The sequence below is a fragment of the Vulpes lagopus genome, chromosome 6, assembly GCF_018345385.1.
Source record: "Vulpes lagopus strain Blue_001 chromosome 6, ASM1834538v1, whole genome shotgun sequence".
Taxonomy (NCBI): Eukaryota; Metazoa; Chordata; class Mammalia; order Carnivora; family Canidae; genus Vulpes; species Vulpes lagopus.
Window position 1 is genome coordinate 82189714 of NC_054829.1, and position 21523 is coordinate 82211236.

Below are 21523 nucleotides of genomic sequence, written 5' to 3' on the forward strand. Positions count from 1 at the left end.
GAAAGCCACTCTTGCCACATTAATTTAGAGATATCCAGAATTCAATTAAAAAAAACTCAAGAGGATTAGTTTGGAATTTGACACTGTTTCTGAAGTTCGCCTGGAATGAAACACATTGTAGTTGAAACACAACTACATATAATAATTTGTGTTTAAGTCCCTTTTTAAAAAATCCACTTAATAATCCAGAAGGAAGTTAGTTTTGTTTGGAGATTCACAAAATAAGTCATTCAATGTCTCTGCCTGTTCTTTTAGCTGTTAAATTAATAAAGAAGAGATCAGCATCCATTACTTCAGAGGCTTCAAACCTGAAGGATATTTTCTTTATAAAGTTGTGGGGATTTTTCCTGCCTGTTATTTCTTTGCATTTTATTCCTTTACCTGGCTAATTTCCTCTAGGGGAATGTGAGCCTTTGCAAAGTTTTGTGGCTATTTAAAAGTACCCCTTGAAACCATTTAATTTACTGATTAGACTTTATTTTTATACTGGCATAAAAACAGGTTGGTATAATAAAAGAGAGATCTAGAATCAATCCCAGCTCTGTCTCTTTTGCAGTGTGTTCCAGTTTATTTTTGAAAAGTTGACTAATATATCAACCTCCAATATTTGCTGTGAGGATATAGTCAAATATTTATTTATTTATTTTTATTATTATTTTTAAAGGTTTTATTTATTCATGAGAGGCACACAGAAAGGGGGGGGAGAGAGAGAGAGAGAGAGAGAGAGAGAGAGAGAGAGGCAGAGACACGGGCAGAGGGAGAAGCAGGCTCCATGCAGGGAGCCCAATGTGGGACTCGATCCCAGGTCTCCAGGATCAGGCCCTGGGCTGAAGGCGGCGCTAAACCGCTGGGCCACCGGGGCTGCCCTAGTCACATAATTATTACCTAACACAGAGCTTGGCACATAGTAGAAACTTAGTACGATTAATTGTAAATTATATACTTTTCAAGCTTCCCTTTCTCTTTATTTTCCCTGGTTTGCTTATGTAATCATTTGCTTTTTTTTTTTTTTTTAAGGTTTATTTATTTATTTTGGTGAGGGGAGGGCAGAGGACTGGGGAGAATCCTCAAGCCGACTCCCCACTGAGCTCAGAGCCTAGGCAGGGCCCTATCCCATGACCCTGAGATCATAACCTGAGCTGAAATCAAGAGTCGGGACGTTTGACCGACAGCCATCCAGGTACCCCATAGCCAACTTCTTTTATTTAATTCAATCTCACATTCCGGTTAGAACACAGTTGTTCACACATGTGTCTCCCATGCTAGGCTGTGATTTCTTAGAGAGAGAAGGCACTGTTTTACTCCTCCACACATCCACACAGCTCCTAGCCCAAAGCTCTCTGCATTTCAGATGCCATCCACAAGAAAGAGAAGAAAAAGAAGAGGGAGGGAGAAAGGAAAAGAAGATGTTGATTCTCATGATACATGTAATATGTTTGTACCCTAGCAATACACTTTTTTTTTTAAGATTTTATTTATTTATTCATGAGAAACACACACACACAGAGAGAGAGAGAGAGAGAGAGGCAGAGACACAGGCAGAGGGAGAAGCAGGCTCCATGCAGGGAGCCCGACATGGGACTCGATCCTAGGACTCTAGGACTCTAGGATCACGCCCTGGGCCAAAGGCAGACGCTCAACCGCTGAGCCACCCAGGTGTCCCACAATACAATTTCATTATATCTTAAGTTTAATAAAATGTTGGTATTGTAGAAGATGGACTAAATTAGAACAGAGAAGTGAATTGATATGTATAAATCAGACTCCATCAGTGAGGAGCCAAAAATAAACCACAGACTAATACGTTCACATTTATTGAATTCCCACTATGTACTTAAAAGATTTCAGGGTTCTGGCTCTTAATTCTATACTGTATCCATAGCTTAACAGTGAAGAAATGTTGATATACTAAGGCAGCCATAGTCTCACGTATTATAATTTTTTTTTTTTTTTTATGATAGTCACACAGAGAGAGAGAGAGAGGGCAGAGACATAGGCAGAGGGAGAGGCAGGCTCCGTGCACCGGGAGCCCGATGCGGGATTCAATCCCGGGTCTCCAGGATCGCGCCCTGGGCCAAAGGCAGGCGCTAAACCGCTGCGCCACCCAGGGATCCCCAGTCTCACGTATTATAAAAGTCAAGAAGTAGTGACTTATGAGTCCCATAACAGCAATAGTAGCCCTGCTTGCTCTACAATATTATTTTTGTTTTACCACATATGGTCTAGGCTCCAGGGCTTTATTTATGGGCAGTGGGGTGGAATTACAGCTGCCAAGAGGACAATGTTAATTTTTTTCTTTTTTACTTAGACATATAAAACGAGTACAATTTCCTCAATGTGTAACTAGTACGCTTATATGTCATCAAGTTAACAATCTGAATCTTCAATGAGAATTTTTAAATAGCACCTAACAAAGCTCTGAATTAAATATAAGGAAATGCAAACACATAGGGAGAAGGTGACCAATGTTCAGCAAGAGGTAGGATTTACAAAGCAGGTGGGCTTTAAAGCAGTGGGCAAATGTGAATGCACAGAACATGCCAGGCAGGGCATTTTGGTGTGAGAACCAAGAAAATGAGAGTAAGAAGCCATGATTGAGGGCAGCCCTGGTGGCTCAGTGGTTTAGCACTGCCTTCAGCCCAAGGCCTGATCCTGGAGACCCAGGATCGAGTCCTACATCGGGCTCCCTGCATGGAGCCTGCTTCTCCCTCTGTCTCTGTCTCTGCCTCTCTCTGAATAAATAAATAAAATCTTTTTTTTAAAAAAAGAAGAAGCCATGATTGTATTCAGGTGAGTGGGCAGAAAAAGTCTACAGTAGAGAGGAATTGGAAGAAAAAGAATAGATAAAATAAATAGATAAAAACAATAGATAGAATGGGCTCAGATTATATATGGCCTTGAATGTCAACACTAGTACTTGGGTTTGGTCCTAAAAATAAAATACTTTCTCAGGAGGGTCCTGGGTGGGAGAGACTTTATGAAAGCAAAATCCTGGGAAGATGAGCAGATAGCACTGCGCACAAGACTTAAGTGGTCAAGAGGCAGGAAGCAGGGAAATCAGTGTGGGAACCACTGCAGTGTTTTCACATATGAAATCATTATTATTTAACATGATCTTAAAAATCTGTAATGCCTAGGAATTGACTAGAGTTATTTCTTTAGAGCAAACAGTGGAAAAAGAGCAGGAAGCAGTTCTAGGCCAGAGCAGCGCAAGGTTAGGCCTTCTTTGAACCTAATATTTTCTATCAAGGTGATCATGAGTGTCATTAAAGGGCCCGCATGAAAGACATCCTACCCGGCTTTAGAGAATGTGAAACAGGGGGCACCTGGGTGGCTCGGTCAGTTAGGCATCTGCCTTTGGCTCAGGTCCCGATCCCAGGGTCCTGGGATAGAGCCCCACATCAGGCTCCCTGCTCATCAGGGAGTCTGCTTCTCCCTCTCCTGCTATCTGTCGCTCCCCCTGTTTGTGTGCTCTCTCCCACTCTGTCAAATAAATAAATAAAGTCTTAAAAAAAAAAGAAAAAGAAAATGTGAAACAGAATGGAATTACCACTAGATAAGAAAGGGAAAGACACATTTCAGAGCGCCCAAACTTGGCAAGACCTCATTGAATAGATATCACCTTTACCTGAGCAGCTATTTGAAAAGCTCTTCACATGTCATACCAAGAGCTGGTATGTATAGAGTTTGAGTGCCAGGCACAGCTAATACTCAGGTAGGTACCATCACCTGCTTTCACAGATGCACACAGGATAGTAACCTGCCCAATGTCACATTGCTGGGAATACTGGAGCCAGGACTGGGACCCAGGGGGCCAACTCCAGAGCCTTCGCTCCCAATACTACATTCTACTGCTGCACATCCCACCTGCTCTTCAAAACAACCAATGATAAGTAAGTAAGATGAATCTGATTTGCTTGACAAATATTTGTAGAACTCTTACCTGCTAGGCCTTGTCCCCCAAGTGCTGAGTTTCTAAGGATGGATGAGGCACAACCCCCACAGTGAAGAAACTTACAGGCTAGTCAGTGAGCCAGACAAATAAGTCCACATTGTATTGATGAACAACAGCAACTCTCAGCTTCCATAAGTTAAGTAACATATCAAAGCACATAGCCAGTATAGAGGGTGGGCAGGCCCGGACTTAAAGGCTGCTATTAACATCTCCAAGTCTGTTTATTCTGAGTAATGTTGTAATTTCCTTTTTGTGGCCTACTGGGCAAAAATAAAAGAAAATCAGACAATAGTATCATAACCAGGGCTACCTAGTCTGGCCAAGCTTCAACAGAGCCTGGTCTGGGTAAGAAGGAAACGTTAAAGGAAGACATTGTGATTCGTATGTAATAGGCCAATGAACCACATGTTGGTTCAACTGTTGAAAAATGTATCCTTTCAGATACTAAGTTTCCTATCATTAATAATTTTTGCTAAAATTATTTCAGGTGCGTTGGGTGAATCACTCACATCAGGCCACTTTCCTTAAGAAAAACCAGTATAAATCCTTGTGGGTTGAGAAGCTCAAGATGGCCCCAACCAATTAAGTTCCCCAACTATTTGTCATTTTCCCTTCTGCCCCTTTCATGCCCCCTATGGAAGGCCTAGAATCCTCCATTTATATGGGAGGGAACTATCCAAAACTACTTAACTGTACTAGCCTGTGAAATGTGTTTTACCAAGTTTTTGTGGCCCATTACGGTTCCTCAGTGTGAACAACTATTACTCACAATATGATGTTAGCTGCCAGTCCAGTGTAGTGGCAAGATGAAGGGCAGCAAGCATTCATTAGCTGTCTTTACCCTACCAGGGTGCTCAAAGCCATGCCAGTAGTACATCTTGTTACTCCTTTATTTCTCCAAAGGATCTTGATCAGGACCAATCATACATGTAGTATTGGCTGCTAGTCACTATCCAATGACATTGGGGGGGGGGTAATAATAAAGGCCTCCCATGCCTTAAATAACTCCTGTTCCAGGGGATCCCTGGGTGGCGCGGCGGTTGGCGCCTGCCTTTGGCCCAGGGCGCGATCCTGGAGACCCGGGATCGAATCCCACGTCGGGCTCCCGGTGCATGGAGCCTGCCTCTCCCTCTGCCTGCCTCTCCCTCTGCCTGCCTCTCCCTCTGCCTGTGTCTCTGCCTCTCTCTCTCTCTCTCTGTGTGTGTGACTATCATAAATAAATTAAAGAAAAAAAAAAAAAAACTCCTGTTCCAGCCTGCTGTCAAAGTAGCTGAATTTAAGGAAGAGAGGTTTGATCATAGGGAGCTAGCAGGGTTATCAAGAAGATTAACAGGGATTTGCCAAACATGCATTATGAGCCCAACACAACAGGAGACCAGGCATGGTCCATGTGACCAACGATATGGGCCAGAGTTCACCAGAATTATTAAGATAAAAATGTCGTATCTTTCAATGATTTTAAAATCAAATTTATTTTTAGTAAAATGTAAAGTATTTTTGAATACAAGGTAAAGACCTTGTTCATGTAAGGGGCAGCAGCAAGTAGTGGAAGAAGGGCCTGGGGGCAAGTCTTCCATCTACTTTCGCAACCTCGTTTCTGAGCATCCTGTGATCCAGCCCCTCCAAATGACCAGAGGCTCCCCAAGCTGCTAAGGGTGTTTGCCAGGCTCTGAGCTAACTGCTGAGAATACACAGATAAATAGAGTCCCTGCCCCCAAGCAGCTCATAGTGAATCTGGAAAGAAATGCAGCACCAGAGACTTGTATGGGGAATGAGGGAGCTCAAGAGGGAGCACCTGACTTGGCACTGGGAGGTGGGGGGGGGGGGGTGGAAGAGGAAATGACCCTGGGCTGAGTGTTTGGGGATGTGGAAGCCTCCCTTGCCACTGCAGTCTGTAGCATGCATAGGGGTTCCAAGGCATCCAACTAGTGTATGCAGGAAGCAGAGGTTTGTGGTGCTCAGAGTAGAGAGTGGTGGAAGATGAGCTGGGTTGGGGGGAGCAGGTGCCAATCATGAGAATGACTCCTCTGTAGTTGATGAAGAACCACTGGAGGCCTCTCTCCTTTGGTTTTTACAACTGGGAGGTGTGCTCACTGTAAATATAGAAGATACAGATCAGAAAAAAGATGAAAAGTATTCAGAAAAATGGATACCACATCCTCTGAGGAAAGGATGTGAAGGTGGACATGACTATATTTGCATTTATAAGGAAGAGTTGGGGCAGTTGAAGGAAGTCAAGAGACTAGACACCTCAATGAAATTAAAGACGTGGAGGGAGTAGGGTATGGTACAGCTGGAAGGATACATAGTGACGCTCAGAGAACGGGACACTGAGGTTAAGATTTCTGAGGTGAAAAAGTACCAACTGGATAAGAATTTGGGTGGAAGGTTGGGAGAAAACAGCTATGGATTTAGTTGGAATACCAAAAAGGTCCAGTGGATTTGGAGAACAGATTTATGGTCAGATGATCCAGGATGGTGCCATCGCCAGAGGTTATGACAAGACTCAGGGAGGAAGGGAGGCAGGGAAGATGCGGGGCCAGGTCCTCAGTTCCTCAGGAAATGAAGTGACTGGGAGCTGGATAGAGAGCAGTGCTGAGAAACTTTGGAAGGTGGTTTACCCTGTTTGGCCTTAAGATGGTGATGACATATGTAGTGACCAATATAGAAGAGTGAGAGAGCAGTCAGCCAAAAGGCCAAGGGCTTTATTAACCATGGAATCCCTGGGGTGCAGAGGACAAGAATGGGGGGGAATCAACAGAGGACCAGAAGTGAAAGTGTTAAGGAGTGAAAACACAAGATGTGACATATGGGGGTAAGGGAGGTGGGTATGAGGAGTCTTAATGACACAGTTAGATTGTGCAAGAGGTAGGAGGTCATAGGGTTATGGACACAGGTGGTTGTCCAGACTTGAACAAAGGAAAGAGAATGACTGCAGGGCTCAGGTCTAGTTTCAGAAAAGTGGTAAGAAATGTTATTAAGTTTGCAGAGAGATAGCATGCTATGACACTTCTAGTTCTCAGAGCACATTCTCAGGTATTTCCAAATTCTTTACCATGATTTCTTTTTCTCCTTAACACATTGATCCCACACTATACTATTCCTTACTGTCTACTTCTGGCTGGTCTTCTCCAATAGAATATAAAGCTCCCCAAGGGCAGGAACGCTGTCTGTTTTGTTCACTGCTCTAACACCAGCACCTAGATGATGTCTGCATATAATAACACTTCAAGAAGTCACACTTGTTGAATGAAGGAATAAATGAATGAGTGAATGAATAAGTGATAAAGCCCAGTTAGGATAAGGATATCCCATGAAGTTTGCTAAAACTGCAAGGAGGGTCTTCCTCAGAAGGGAGCTATCTTACAGGGTTCAGTCTTAGTGGACAGAAAATGTAGGCCAGAGCCTCCTCCCTGGCTGTATCTGTTCTTTTGTTTATTTTCTCTTTTTTCATGTGACCACTTCTGATCCTAGGAGACTTGGCTTGCTTGTCACTATCTCTTAGAAGCCCCCTGATGTCTCTCTCTTTCTATCCAGGAAAGCTACCCCCTTGTGGGTGCTCTCACGGCACCCAGTGATTCTTCTCTCCATATTACACTTACCCAACTGTATGATAACTATTTACATGTCGGTCTCCCCCACTAGACTGAGCAAGCACAGCTTATCAAACACACAGGAGAGTGTCTATAAATGTTTGCTGGATATATAAATGGAAATCATTGCACAGGTGAATCAGATCAATAAGAGCCTATTTTTCTTCTTTGAAGCTCAATTTTGTCATACCCAAATTCATACTTTGGTCCACTGAGCAATGGGACTTCTGTTGCGAGGGCAATCAGGTGGGAAACAGCTCAGCTCCCAGCACCAAAGATAAGTTGGAGTCTTTATGTTTAAGATAAGAGGGATCCACTGTCTGTTGTGTGTCCATTCCCCTGCCCCTCTGACCACAGGCAAGCTTGTGATACTATGATGGAGCACTGAAGTGCACAGGCTACCCTGACAACCTGTCATGCTGCCCAGATGAGAACATGAAAGAGCACCCAGGGAACTTTTAAAAAATGTCTGATTTGGTCTAAAGTGCAGCCTGGATTTTTACAGCTCTTTGGATGATCCTATTGTTTACTTGCCAGGATTGAGAATCTCTACCCCCAGCAAATTGACATTTTCTCCTGGCACATGGCGCTGTCCAAGGTAGCCACACTTCAGGCATGTCTTCACCCCAAAGTCTGCCCAGGCAAGTCATGGCCAAGGGTCACTGGTTGTTTGAGCAACCCAGTGGAAGGGCACCACACTTTGGATGGATAACAGAAGCCAAATCACACAGTTAATTGTACTGGAGGAAACCACAGCTTTGTGTTCAATATAAATAAAACTGCATTGTCCAAGAGCCCCGCATGGCTATTTAAATTAATCCAAATTTTTAAAAATTTTAACCAAAAGTTCAATTCCTCAGTTGCACACTCAAGTGCTCAATAGAGAGTGACTGATGAATTGCATAGTGTGGAAACAGAACATTTCCATTACCATAGAAAGTTCTATTGGCTAATGCTAACAACAACAAATCCCTTTTTTCTGAAAATAACTTGTGGCTATATTCATTTTCTGCTAACCATGGGCAAAATCGTTTGCAGAGGGTAAACAAACTGTACTTCTGCTCATTCCTTCTCAGCAGCCACACCTAGATGACTGAGTGTGGCCCTTTATACCCCTTTGCTAGAATGAGAACTACGACAGGAATGAACAAAAGTTCTTCCGAACAGCCCCAGATATGTATTATGGCAGCAGTGGCTTTCCAACTTTTTTGATAGTGACTGACAGCAAACAAAAATATTTTACATTACAACCCAATATACAGATATATATATGAATATAATTGAAACTTAATGTTTTACAAGTCAATATTTATCCTTACTACAAATTTGGCACTTGGATATTTTCTTTATTATTCTATTATATTGTATTTTCTGTTTCACTATAAAAATCAATCTACTTCACGTTTTCACAGCCTTGGTGACTGGCAATTTGAAAAACTAGTATCTCAAGATATAAGTTGGACACGCAAACCTGGGGATCAACCTCACACCTCAGAGTTAATAACCAGCTAGATAATAATTCATGGCTAACATGTATTGGGCACTTACTATCTGCCAGGCACTGTGTTAAATGTCTTATATTCATTATCTTACTCAAGTTTGATAATAACCCCACAGAATAGGTTGTCTAAGAAGTGGAAAGGTCTGGGATTTTATGCTATTTGCACGAGTAATCCTGCCACAGTTTCATGGATGCTGGGAGAAGACTCAGGACTCCTGGGTCAGGGACAAAAGACTTTATTACTCTCAGCAATAGCAGTAGCTGGAGTATCTGCATTTTCTTGTAACAGTTTTCCAGCTCTAATTCCTGCTGGGTGTCAAAAAAAGGGCCATGTGACACCTGCAAACATAGTGAACAGCATTCCTGGAGAGGAACCCTGACCTGGGGAAACTCATAATAGATGTAAGCATGCCCGCCTTTTGCTTCAGAGGGCAACACTACCTCTCTCATCCAAGACTGTTCACTACACAAACATCCTTAGGACAAAAGTGCAGTCAGTACCTCTCTTTGTAAAGACCTGTCATGGGATGCACAAAGAACTGTCTACCAACAGTAGGTACCACAGTATCTATAATAGTTTAAACAGGATTACGTAACTTATTCAAGGTTACACAACTAGTGACCCAGGTCTGAATAATACCCAAGCCTGTGCTGATGACACCTTCTTTCATAGCCAATGGATAGTACAATAGGAAGAGAGAAGATTTTAGTCACTTATTTAGTCATTCAGATGTGAAATCTGCTCCTAGATGAAGCACTTAACTATACACAATTTATAATAGGCCATTTTTTTTCACAGTTTCTTCAAGGATCCCATAAGAAGAGTATCATAGGAACAGGGGTTGATAAACTTTTCCTATATAGAACCAGATAGTAGAGATTTCCAGCTTTATACGCCAGATGAGCCGTTTCAACTTCTTGACTCTATGGTGATAGCACAGAAGCAGTCACGGGTAATATGCAACCAATGGGCATGGCTGTATTCCAATAAAACTTTATTTACAAAATAGTTTGCCAACCTCCCTCCTGAGACAACTCAGTGGGGTACAAAAAAATTATATAATTTCTATATGCGAAGAAACAATGGTTGAATTGGAAAGACAAAGTAAACATGCCACAAGCAAGAAAAGCAGGAGATACTTGAAACTGAAGTGAGCATAGGTTCAACATCAGAGTCCTGTTAAGTCAGCCTCAATAGAAAATATGTCAAGAACAAGTGTAAAATATTCATAGGCTAAAAGTAGAACGGGGTCTACACATCATCTTTCTGTGATGACTGTGGTCATGCCAAGAATCTAAGAAATAAATTATCTGACTTCCTAAGGCTTTTTCTAGCTCTTAGAAATGCTCAGTAGGGGAGCCGTTATCATTGAAAACAATCCTCTTTAATTTCTCATGTGATGAAATGAGTTAAAACCTATGTTATGAATAAAGAGGAAGTAACAGTGAAGAAAAAAAGATACTCTGGGCGAGGGACCATGCTAGGAATTTCACAAATATTGACCAATAGCTAATAAAGAACACCATTTCGGAACTGCCAAATTTATGGCCCTATAAGTGAACACTCACTGGTTCAATGGCCTGATCACTGTGTGCCACTATTTGATCACAATGGTATCCTCTCCCCAAATCAGTTAATGGAAAAAATTTGTCATTGTTTTTACATGCATACATAGGAAATACAAATTTTGGTATACAAGTGGCAACCCATTCCTCTACATATAAATAGATTTTTATGCCATATATAAGCTCAAATTAAAATGGAAAAACACCAATCAAAATGTCATAGAAAAAATAATCAGCTTATTCAGGAACAATTCTATTAGCTACTAAAATTACAGGGCGATATATATTGTTCTTGTGAACGCTGTGCTGTCACTGACAAGACTGGAAAATTTTTCAAAATGACATAAGTCTAGGGCATGAGGGAACATAATGCCACAAGAAAGAAAAATCGTCACCCATAAGTTAATATTCCTGCCACTTCATGTAGGTATATTTTAGTTACCAGTGTTTCTAAGTAAATATAATTTAAGTTTTTTTTAAAAGATTTTATTTATTTATTCATGCGAGTCCCACGTCAGGATCCCTGCATGGAGCCTGCTTCTCTCTCTGCCTATGTCTCTGCCTCTCTCTCTGTGTGTGTCTCTCATGAATAAATAAATAAAATCTTTTAAAAAAATAAAATAAAATGCTTTACAATGGTATCAATATTTCTTAATACCTTTCACTCATGAATCACAGAATGAAAAATAATTTGAAAGACTGTCTTAGTAACAAGCCCCATTTAAATAATATTATGCCCATTTTGGCAATGTACAGTTTTTTTTCCTTGTTTTTTTTTTTTCTTTGTTTTTTACTTTTTCTGTAGGCTCTAGTCCCAGTTTAGAGCCCAACACAGGGCTTGGACTCATAATCCTGAGATCAAGACCTGAGCTGACACCAAGACCTGGATGCTTAACCAACTGAGACACCCAAGTGCTCATTTTTGTTTTTTTAAAAATAATCTCTTGGGATCCCTGGGTGGCGCAGCGGTTTAGCACTTGCCTTTGGCCCAGGGCGCGATCCTGGAGGCCCAGGATCGAATCCCACATCAGGCTCCCGGTGCATGGAGCCTGCTTCTCCCTCTGCCTATGTCTCTGCCTCTCTCTCTCTCATTCTGTGTGACCATCATAAATAATAAATAAAAAAAAATAATAATCCTGTAGGTAACTGTATATACTCAAGTCTCCCCAGTGGTTGCCAAAAAAAAAAAAAAAAAAGAATCTTATTCAAGCCCTCCTTCCCCCTGGTTCCCTCCCAAGACATCTTGAACGTCTCTTCTAAAAAAAAAAAATAAAAAAAAATAAAAATAATCTCTTAATAAATAAATAAATAAATAAATAAAAATAAAAATAATCTCTTGCCCTAACATGGGGCTTGAACTTATACCCCCCTAGATGAAGCGTTGCATGCTCTACTAACTGAGCCAGCCAGGTGCCCCTTGGCTATGTACAGTTTTAATTTATGCTTTAAAACTTCCAATTATTACTACTTAAAATATTTCTTTGGAAGCTAAGTCATTATAAGTGTCAAAAGAAAACCAGAAAGTAGTCTGCTTTGTTAATAAATGATATGTTTGATGAACAGTAAGCTTATGCTATTTTCGGAGACATTTATGTTTACATTCAGTTGAAAACCATTATAATTCATTATAATTACTGCAGTTAAATAACACCATTTAAACTACAGTCTAATTTCCTCTACTGCCATAGTTAATCACAATTACTTCTTAAGCTTTGTCTACACTTGCCTAAAAGTATTACATGACTTTCAATGCTTTTTCAAAGACACTTCACTGTACTCCTTTGTATTCCACAGGTAGAATTTGTATCACTGTCTTCAGAGTGGACAACTCTGCAGCCTTGAAGAAAATCTGAATGTCTCAAGGACATTCTGTAGTTTTTTGGTTTTTTTTTTAAAGATATTATTTATTTATTCATGAGAGACACACACACAGACGTAGAGACACAGGCACAGCGAGAAGGAGGCTCCATGCAGGGAGCCCAATGAGGGACTCAATCCTGGGTCTCCAGAATCACGCCCTGGGCTGAAGGCAGGTGCTAAACTGCTGAGCCATCCAGGGATCCCCAGACATTCTGTAACTTTTAAAGAAGAAAAAGAAAAGTAATCATGACAACAAGCTGTTGCCTCTTCTATTCTACCTGAGGAAGTCTTATGGACATGCGATCACTTATATTTTTTTAAAGATTTTATTTATTTATTCATGAGAGACACAGGGAGAGGCAGAGACATAGGCAGAGGGAGAAGCAGGCTCCTCACAGGGATCCCGATGCGGGATTCGATCCTGGAACCCCAGGATCATACCCTGAGCCAAAGACAGATGCTCAACTGCTGAGCCAGCCAGGCATCCCTATGATCACTTATATTTAGTTTAACCTTTAGGGAAAACTGAAATCTACCTCCAAAATGAATTTATCTTAACTTTCTAGTTTGCACTAGGGGAAGAAAAAAAAAAAAAAGATTTCCAGCCTCATTTTAAGACCTCTCCTTGTACATAAAATTCTTTTTTTTTTTTTTTAAAGATTTTATTTATTTATTCATGATAGTCACACAGAGAGAGAGAGAGAGGCTGAGACACAGGTAGAGGGAGAAGCAGGCTCCATGCAGGGAGCCCAACGTGGGATTCAATCCCGGGTCTCCAGGATCACGCCCTGGGCCAAAGGCAGGCGCTAAACTGCTGCGCCACCCAGGGATCCCTGTACATAAAATTCTTAAAACAACATTGTTTTCCATTTATTGTATTAAAAATTAAATCAAGAGGTACAAACTTCCAGTTATAAAATAAGTAAATCTTGGGGATATAATGGATAGCATGGTGACTATAGTTAATAGCATTGATTGTATATTTGAAGGTTGCTAAGAGAGTAGATATCAAAAGTTCTCATCACAAGAAAAGAATCTGTAACTATATGTGGTGAGGGATGTTAACTAGACTTAGTCATCTTGCAATAAATATAAATACCTAATCATGATGCTGAACATCTGAAACTAATATGTCAATTATATATAAAAATATATACATACCATGAAGCACTTACAGGCAAGAAGTTTCTGAAAAACAATTTAGAATGTAGTAAAAAGTGGGAGACTTATGGGACAGACATTATCTATTTAGGCTATTTGTGACAATTTGCTACAAAGCAGTATGCAGAAGTAAGTGGTTAGTTAGGAGGGAAAGAAGTCTGCATAATTTGTAGTCATTCTCAGGGTCATTGGGTTTCTTTGGTTACCAGGCTTCCTGACCAAGGCCATTCACTTTCAGAGGCCACAGGCTGGCAGCAGTGAGGTCTCTCCTGGCCTTAATACAATGCAATGACTCCTCTCTCACCCACCAGAACTCATCTTACAGAGAAAACAGCTGTGGTCTGCTCATTTCTGTACTTGTGCAATGTGAGACAATGTTTGAACCTCAAGGTCTCCGATGTCCTTCTGTGTATCACTGTTACACTGCAATATACGGAAGGTGAAGTGGTTGAACTCACGGGTGCTGTCACCAGACTACCCGGGGCTCATATCCTGCCTCTGTGACTTCCCAGGATGGAGGTCCTGTGGGAATGTGGCAGTACTTACAGGGCTGTTGTGAGAATCAAAATAACACATGTAAAGCATTCAGCATAGAGCCCTTGGGAAGTACTCAATGATTTGCTTGTTATTATTAGTGATTACATGTATCTTAGATCAGTGTTTCCCCAAAGTGGGCCCAAGCCTAGTTTCAAAGGCAGTATTTTATATCATGATCTAACATATACACATAATAATACTATAAATAATGACCCAGCTTATACAGTCCTTACTGTATAAACACTCGGCCCAGTGCAGAGTCAGGATTTGAACCCAAGGGTCCTGTTAATGTAGTGCTTTTAATCACCACCTTCCCTGTGGCCTTGGATTTGCCATACATGGGAGAACGAAAAATTTCATCAGTCACTCACAGGCCCCACTAAGAGAGATCCATAGTGATAATTCCTATTCTGCTGTATATTCTATTTCATAAAAAAAACAAACAAACAAACAAACAAAAAACCAAAAAACACTAACTCTAACCTTTTATATCAATTTCATGACTCAGGACGTATGGTTTGAAAAATACTGTAAGGGTTGTTTGAAAACTTTTTGGAAACCTAATAAAAAAGTTTAACAATTAAATTATCTCATCTTAGAGGCTTTATCATGTACTTGTGCATTGTAAATCTCAAAAAAAAATGATTATATGCAACATTTCCGAAATTTATGCAAGGATCCCCAAGTGGCTTCAGCCACTCCTTGAGGCAGGGATACTCACTTGTTGGATTTTTCACAGGGTTTCTGTGACTGTTAGAGAGGAATGGAAATTTTAAGGGGAAATGTTTGTACATCACCCTCCCTCTACCTCCTACCTTTCTCCAAATATCCCCTCCCCTGATAAATTTAAAAGTACAGAAACTGACTTTAAGAATAAATGATTCTAGGGGTGCCTCAGTGGCTCAATCAGTTAAGCTTCTGCCTTGGGCCCAGGTCATGATTTCAGGGTGCTAGGGTTGAGTCCCGTGGCAGGCTCCCTGCTCAGCAGGGTGTCTGCTTCTCCCTCTGTCCCTCCTTCTCACTTGTGTTCTCTCTCTCTCTCAAATAAATAAATAAAGTGTTTTTTAATAAAAAGAATAAATGAGGGCAGCCCGCGTGGCTCAGCGGTTTACTGTCGCCTTCACCCCAGGGCCTGATCCTGGAGACCGGGGATGGAGTTCCATGTCGGGCTCCCTGCATGGAGCCTGCTTCTCCCTCTGCCTGTGTCTCTGTCTCTCTCTCTCTCTCTCTCTCTTTCTCTCTCTCTGGCTGTCTCTCGTGAATAAATAAACAAAATCTTAAAAAAAAAAAAAAAGAACAAATGGTTCTATAATGTGCAAGAGAGCAAATTCAAGGAAGTTCAAAAGCACAGACACATGCGGCCAAGCATCTGAATAACTCTGGGCGATGTTTATTTTTGTGGCTAGCAAATACATATAAATTAAAAAGGGAAACTTTATTTTTAGAGTGGAATAGAACATCAGCATAAAACACCTTCTTTAGGGCAGCCCCAGTGGCGTAGCGGTTCAGCGCTGCCTGCAGCCCAGGGCGTGATCCTGGAGACCCTGGATCGAGTCCCACATCAGGCTCTCTGCATGGAGCCTGCTTCTCCCTCTGCCCGTCTGTCTGTCTGTCTCTCTCTCTCTCTCTCCCTGTCTCTATAAATAAATAAAATCTTGGGGATCCCTGGGTGGCGCAGCGGTTTGGCGCCTGCCTTTGGCCCAGGGCGCGATCCTGGAGACCCGGGATCGAATCCCACATCAGGCTCCCGGTGCATGGAGCCTGCTTCTCCCTCCGCCTGTGTCTCTGCCTTTCTCTCTCTCTCTCTGTGACTATCATAAATAAATAAAAAATTTAAAAAAAATAAAAATAAATAAATAAATAAAATCTTTAAACACACACACACACACACACACACACACACACCTTTAGAGTAAATGCTAGTGTTGTTTTTGTAACAATAGGATGACAGAGTGAAATCTTAATTCCTGGTTCTATCAATGCCTATTTCCACTTTCTTCTAAAGAATAATTGCCATCAGGGGCACCTGGGTGGCTCAGCCGCTTAAGTGTCCAACTCTTGATGTAGGCACATGATCTCAGGACTGTGAGATTGAGCCCTGAGTCGGGCTCCTCACTTAGCTTGGAATCTGCTTGGGATTCTCTCTCTGTCTCCCTCTGCCCCCAAGCCCCCACTCATGCTCTCTAAATAAATAAATGAATAAATAAAATTTAAAAAAAATAAGAATTAAAGTTGAGTTCCTCAGTTGTACTAGACATATTTCAAGTGCTCAATGGCCTGTGGCTAGCACCTTGAACAAATTATGGAACTACAGAAAGTTTTATTGGACAGCACTACGTTAGTGCTTTTTCTATGTTAGAAAAAGACCATTTACAGATGCTAAAAGAAAACTGTTAATTTCTTACTTGGTAAAAGAGTTCCAAACCAACTCAGCAGAGCTGATTTGACTTGACTACTGTGAGATTGATATTTTAAGGCTAGTGCCCAAAGATTCTATTTTCTTTAAAGATTTTATTTATTTATTTGACAGTGAGCAAGAGAGCACAAGCAGGGGGAGCAGCAGAGGGAGAGAGAGAAGAGGGCTCCTGGAGGAGCAGGGAGCCCAAAACATTGGGCTTGATCCCAGGACCCTGGGATCATGATCTGAGCTGAAGGCAGCCACTTAACTGACTGAACCACCTAGGCAGCCCTAAAGATTCCATTATTATCTCAGAATATCATTCCACTGGCCTAAAATCTCCTTGCATTAAGACTTTCCATGCCACAAGTTATCTTTCAAAATCCAAACATGCCGGGAAATGATACTTGGAGATAATAACAATTTTTAAAATTCTACTAACTTATGAGCTAGTTTGAAGGTACTTAGAGCAATTTATGAAAAACCATAAAGACACATGGCACCATCAGATCCAGGAAGAAAAGTCTGCAGTTAAAGTAAGTAGAGACACCCCTCTGTTGTCACCCTCTGGAAAAGGACAATATTTATTAAACACCGGAGTATGTTCCTAGCCTTTTCATAAATTTAGACCCAGATTCAGTAACACTTGGTCTTTGTACCACATTTCGAGAACTTTAGCACACATACCTTCTTTGAGCCCCTCAGACCCCAATTACCACTGTAGTGTGGATTCTGAGTGCTATAGATTCTTCTGGGGAAGGGGAAGACTGAGAGGTAATACATTATCTTGTCAGTGTCTGTCTTGCTTAATTGGTTACTGAAATGATCCCTAGTGGCCAGATTATACTGAAAGCAAATGGCTAAAATTGCAGGGGCCAGCTAGCTTTTCCTCTTTCATGACTGCAGGCTGCCCTGCTAATCTGGTCATTGTACTGCAGAGGTGTGCTTAGGTCACAGGGGAAACAAAGCAGGGGTATAGACAAGAGTGTAAGGCAAAGTGCTGTCGCTGTTGATGAAGACAAAGCAGGTAAAGTATGCATAAAACCCCCCTGCAAGGTCATTGTAAACCTGATTGTGGTAGTTCTATAACAAAGCCAAACATGAGGCATTATTATGCTCCTACAAAAAATTATTCCACAGAGCAAACTATCTCCTCCACAAAGCAATCTGTGAAAGGCATTTTGATGAGAAATACTTGAATTAAGCAATTGCTGTAAAGACACTTTAATTTCAATAATCTAAACAGATTGCCTTCTGCTCATGGCAGATTTAATAAACATGCACTTTCCAAATCCTTTAAATATGTTTGTTCAATGTCATAACATCTACCACGTAGTTATTGTTGTTTGCAAAATTTCCTTATTCTTTTATTTATAATGTCCAGTTTTTTGAGCATCCATCTTGGGGAGCTTGCAAAACATTTACTAAATAATGTATAAATAAAGGACACACCATTAAAATTCCTATGCTATGTATGTCTTGAAGATTAAACTCACATTTCTAGTTAAGAGATGACAGCTACAGCTAATCTTAGAAACATGGTGTCTCTAGAACACATGGAAAAAAGTTTGGGATTTAATGCATGAGAGCTGAGCCTAAAATTCTTTGATCTGCAAATATCACACAGATGAGCCTAGCAATTTTTTCTTGAAAACTTTAAGTAGGTCAACTTATTAACTGCTACCAGCAATTTATATATTCACATTTGCCTATCTTTTTGATGAACTGTGTTATAATGTCTTGCATTATCAAAAACTTGGCCTTTGATTAAAGCAGATAAATGAAGAAACAGAGAAACTACTATTATACATGAAGAAGCAGAAACTACTATTACCATTTAGCTTTGTTATTGTAATGGGTCCAATACTTAAAAAAAAAAAAAAAAAAAAAAGTATCGTTAGTATATTTGGTTCCCAAACAAGACCTTGCAAGTCGGAATAGGCTCACTCAAGGAAAGGCTTCCACCCCCACCGGCTACGTTCTCACATTTGCAGTCAAAATCCTGGCTCACCCGTGAAAGACGATCTGGCCGGAATAAACCTGACAAAAACCGGCGAAGTGTTTGGGATATTATAAGAAAGCGCTCTGGAGGTAGGGGTGGGCGGAGAATGGGGTGAGTAGACCGAAAGGAAATAGGATTTTAAAATGGGAAAAACACTCATTCTCGATTTGATGCATTTAAGGAGGAGAAAACCACGAAACAAGGTCTTTCTCCATAATCTGGAGCTAATCACTTTCTTATTGCGATGGACGACCCAGCAGCCTCGATACCCCCACCCCCGCCCCCGCCCCCGCCCCGCTGCCTCCGCGGAGAAACCCCAAACCCCGCATCTTTCCAGGTGCGCGCCCCGGGGAGGGAAGCGAGAGTGGTTCAGGGCAGGGCGGTGCACGCGGCGACGCGGGTTCGAGCCCCCCGCCCGGCCCACGGTCCAGAGAACAGCGAGTGGCGGGGCGGCCCGGGGGCCGGATGTGGGGTCGCTCCCGACCGCGGTCCGCGCGACCGCAGAAGGCCTGGGCCCCCGATGGGGCCGCGGCCGGGACACCTGTCAAAAGACGGGACGGGGACGGGGCCGCAGCCGGCGGGCGGCGCAGGGGCTCGGCGGGCAGCGCCGCGGCGGCGGCGGCGGCGGCGGCGGCGGGGACCCGGCGCGGCGGGGACCGGGCGCGGCGGGGACCGCGCGCTGCCGTCCGAGGGCCTGGGGCGGGTGGGCCCGCGCCCGGGGCGCTCCGAGGGCCGGCGCAGGGCAGAGCGGGGCAGCGCCCCCAGGCCCGGAGGACCCGCACCCGCCGCGCGAGCCCCGCTGCAGCGCCCGCCGCCCCGGCCTCCGCCTCCGCCTCCGCCTCCGCCTCCTCCCCCCGGCTGCGCGCGGAGCCCGGCCCGCCGCCCCCGCTCCCCGCGGCCCAGCTGGAGGAGGGGGCGCCGCGCCTACCTGCTCCGGGGCGGCGGGGGCCGCGGTCGCCTCGCGGGGCCGGGACCGGCGGCGGCGGCGGCGGCGGCGGCGGGGAGGGCGCTTCCTTCAGGAAGGGGTGGGATCTGCCCGCCGCCCGCGCGCCCGCCCCGCCCCCGACTTATTCTGGGGTCCCCGCCGCGAGGCCTCCCGCGAGCGCTGCGCCCCCACGCCCGGCCCCGAGCCGCCCGCGGCCGCCGCCCCTCGGGCCCGTAGTCACCGGGATGCAGCGGCCGAAGGACCGCGGGGCCGCTCCGCTCCGAGCCTTGGTGCAGCCGTTCGCTCTGCGCTCCTCACCCACAAAAGGCTCGGCGGGACCTGGGATCCTCCGCCCGGCGCTCCCCCGCCGTGACCTGCTGTGACCTTCGGCCGCCTCCCGTCCCCGCTGGGGCCCTGGCCCGGAGCAGCCGGAGCCCACGTGCCTGGCCCTGCCTGGGGCTCTGCGCCGCTCCGCGCTCCCCGCGGTTCTCCGTCTCCGTCGGCGCCAACGCGCGGCCGCCTTCGGTCCCCCCCAGCAGCCGCCCAGGCCGTGCCCTCGGCGCCGCCTTCGCCCTGCTTCCCGCGCCTCGTCTAAGTCTGTTAGAAACCTGTGCCCCCCGCGGTGTCACGGCCGCCCCCACGCCAGCCTGCCGGGGTCACGGCCCCCCCGACGCCAGCCTGCCGGGGTCACGGCCCCCCCGCGGTGTCACGGCCCCCCCCCCCCCGACGCCAGCCTGCCGGGGTCACGGCCCCCCCGCGGTGTCACGGCCCCCCCCCCCCCCGACGCCAGCCTGCCGGGGTCACGGCCCCCCCGCGGTGTCACGGCCCCCCCGCGGTGTCACGCCCCCCCCCCCCCCCGACGCCAGCCTGCCGGGGTCACGGCCCCCCCCGCGGTGTCACGGCCCCCCCCCCCCCCCCCCGACGCCAGCCTGCCGGGGTCACGGCCCCCCCGCGGTGTCACGGCCCCCCCCCCCCCGACGCCAGCCTGCCGGGGTCACGGCCCCCCCCACGCCAGCCTGCCGGTGTCACGGCCCCCCCCGCGGTGTCACGGCCCCCCCCCACGCCAGCCTGCCGGGGTCACGGCCCCCCCCGCGGTGTCACGGCCCCCCCCCGCGGTGTCACGCCCCCCCCCCCCCCCGACGCCAGCCTGCCGGGGTCACAGCCCCCCCCACGCCAGCCTGCCGGTGTCACGGCCCCCCCCGCGGTGTCACGGCCCCCCCCCCCACGCCAGCCTGCCGGTGTCACGGCCCCCCCCGCGGTGTCACGGCCCCCCCCGCGGTGTCACGGCCCCCCCCCCCACGCCAGCCTGCCGGTGTCACAGCCCCCCCCACGCCAGCCTGCCGGTGTCACGGCCCCCCCCGCGGTGTCACGGCCCCCCCCGCGGTGTCACGGCCCCCCCCCCACGCCAGCCTGCCGGTGTCACGGCCCCCCCCACGCCAGCCTGCCGGTGTCACGGCCCCCCCCACGCCAGCCTGCCGGTGTCACAGCCCCCCCCACGCCAGCCTGCCGGTGTCACGGCCCCCCCCGCGGTGTCACGGCCCCCCCCCGCGGTGTCACGCCCCCCCCCCCACGCCAGCCTGCCGGTGTCACGGCCCCCCCCACGCCAGCCTGCCGGTGTCACGGCCCCCCCCGCGGTGTCACGGCCCCCCCCCGCGGTGTCACGCCCCCCCCCCACGCCAGCCTGCCGGTGTCACGGCCCCCCCCACGCCAGCCTGCCGGTGTCACGGCCCCCCCCGCGGTGTCACGCCACCCCCCACGCCAGCCTGCCCGTGCCCCGCGTCAGGGCCTCCAGCAGCAGCCGGCAGGACAACGCCGCCTGTACCGCACCCCATTCCCCACGCAGGCTGGCGGGGCTCCCTCAGTAGGACCTAATGTGTCGACCTGCCCCAGTCAGGACAACTGCCATTCTTTTATTTGGGGGTGGGAAGGGCCTCGTCTCACCTGTTGCCTCTCAAAGCGCAGGGTTCGAATTCTCCCATTCCACATTTCCAGAAATCTCCCTTCCCCCACGACTCTTGAGGTCAT

At 45.9% G+C, this 21523-nt stretch overlaps 1 protein-coding gene across 3 annotated transcripts in view; it reads right to left on the reverse strand.

Moving 5' to 3' along the window:
* Positions 1-20000, reverse strand: part of TMEM150C (transmembrane protein 150C) — a 76335-nt gene extending 56335 nt beyond the window's left edge. Inside the window, exon 1 of one of the 3 annotated variants that reach the window (XM_041759421.1) lies at positions 19817-20000. The gene's annotated coding sequence lies outside the window, so the exon portion shown is untranslated. Of the gene's footprint in view, positions 1-19501 lie in introns of all 3 variants that reach the window. The other 2 variants (XM_041759419.1, XM_041759420.1) reach the window with 2 other exon arrangements.
* Between the last annotated feature and the right edge of the window lie 1523 nt (positions 20001-21523).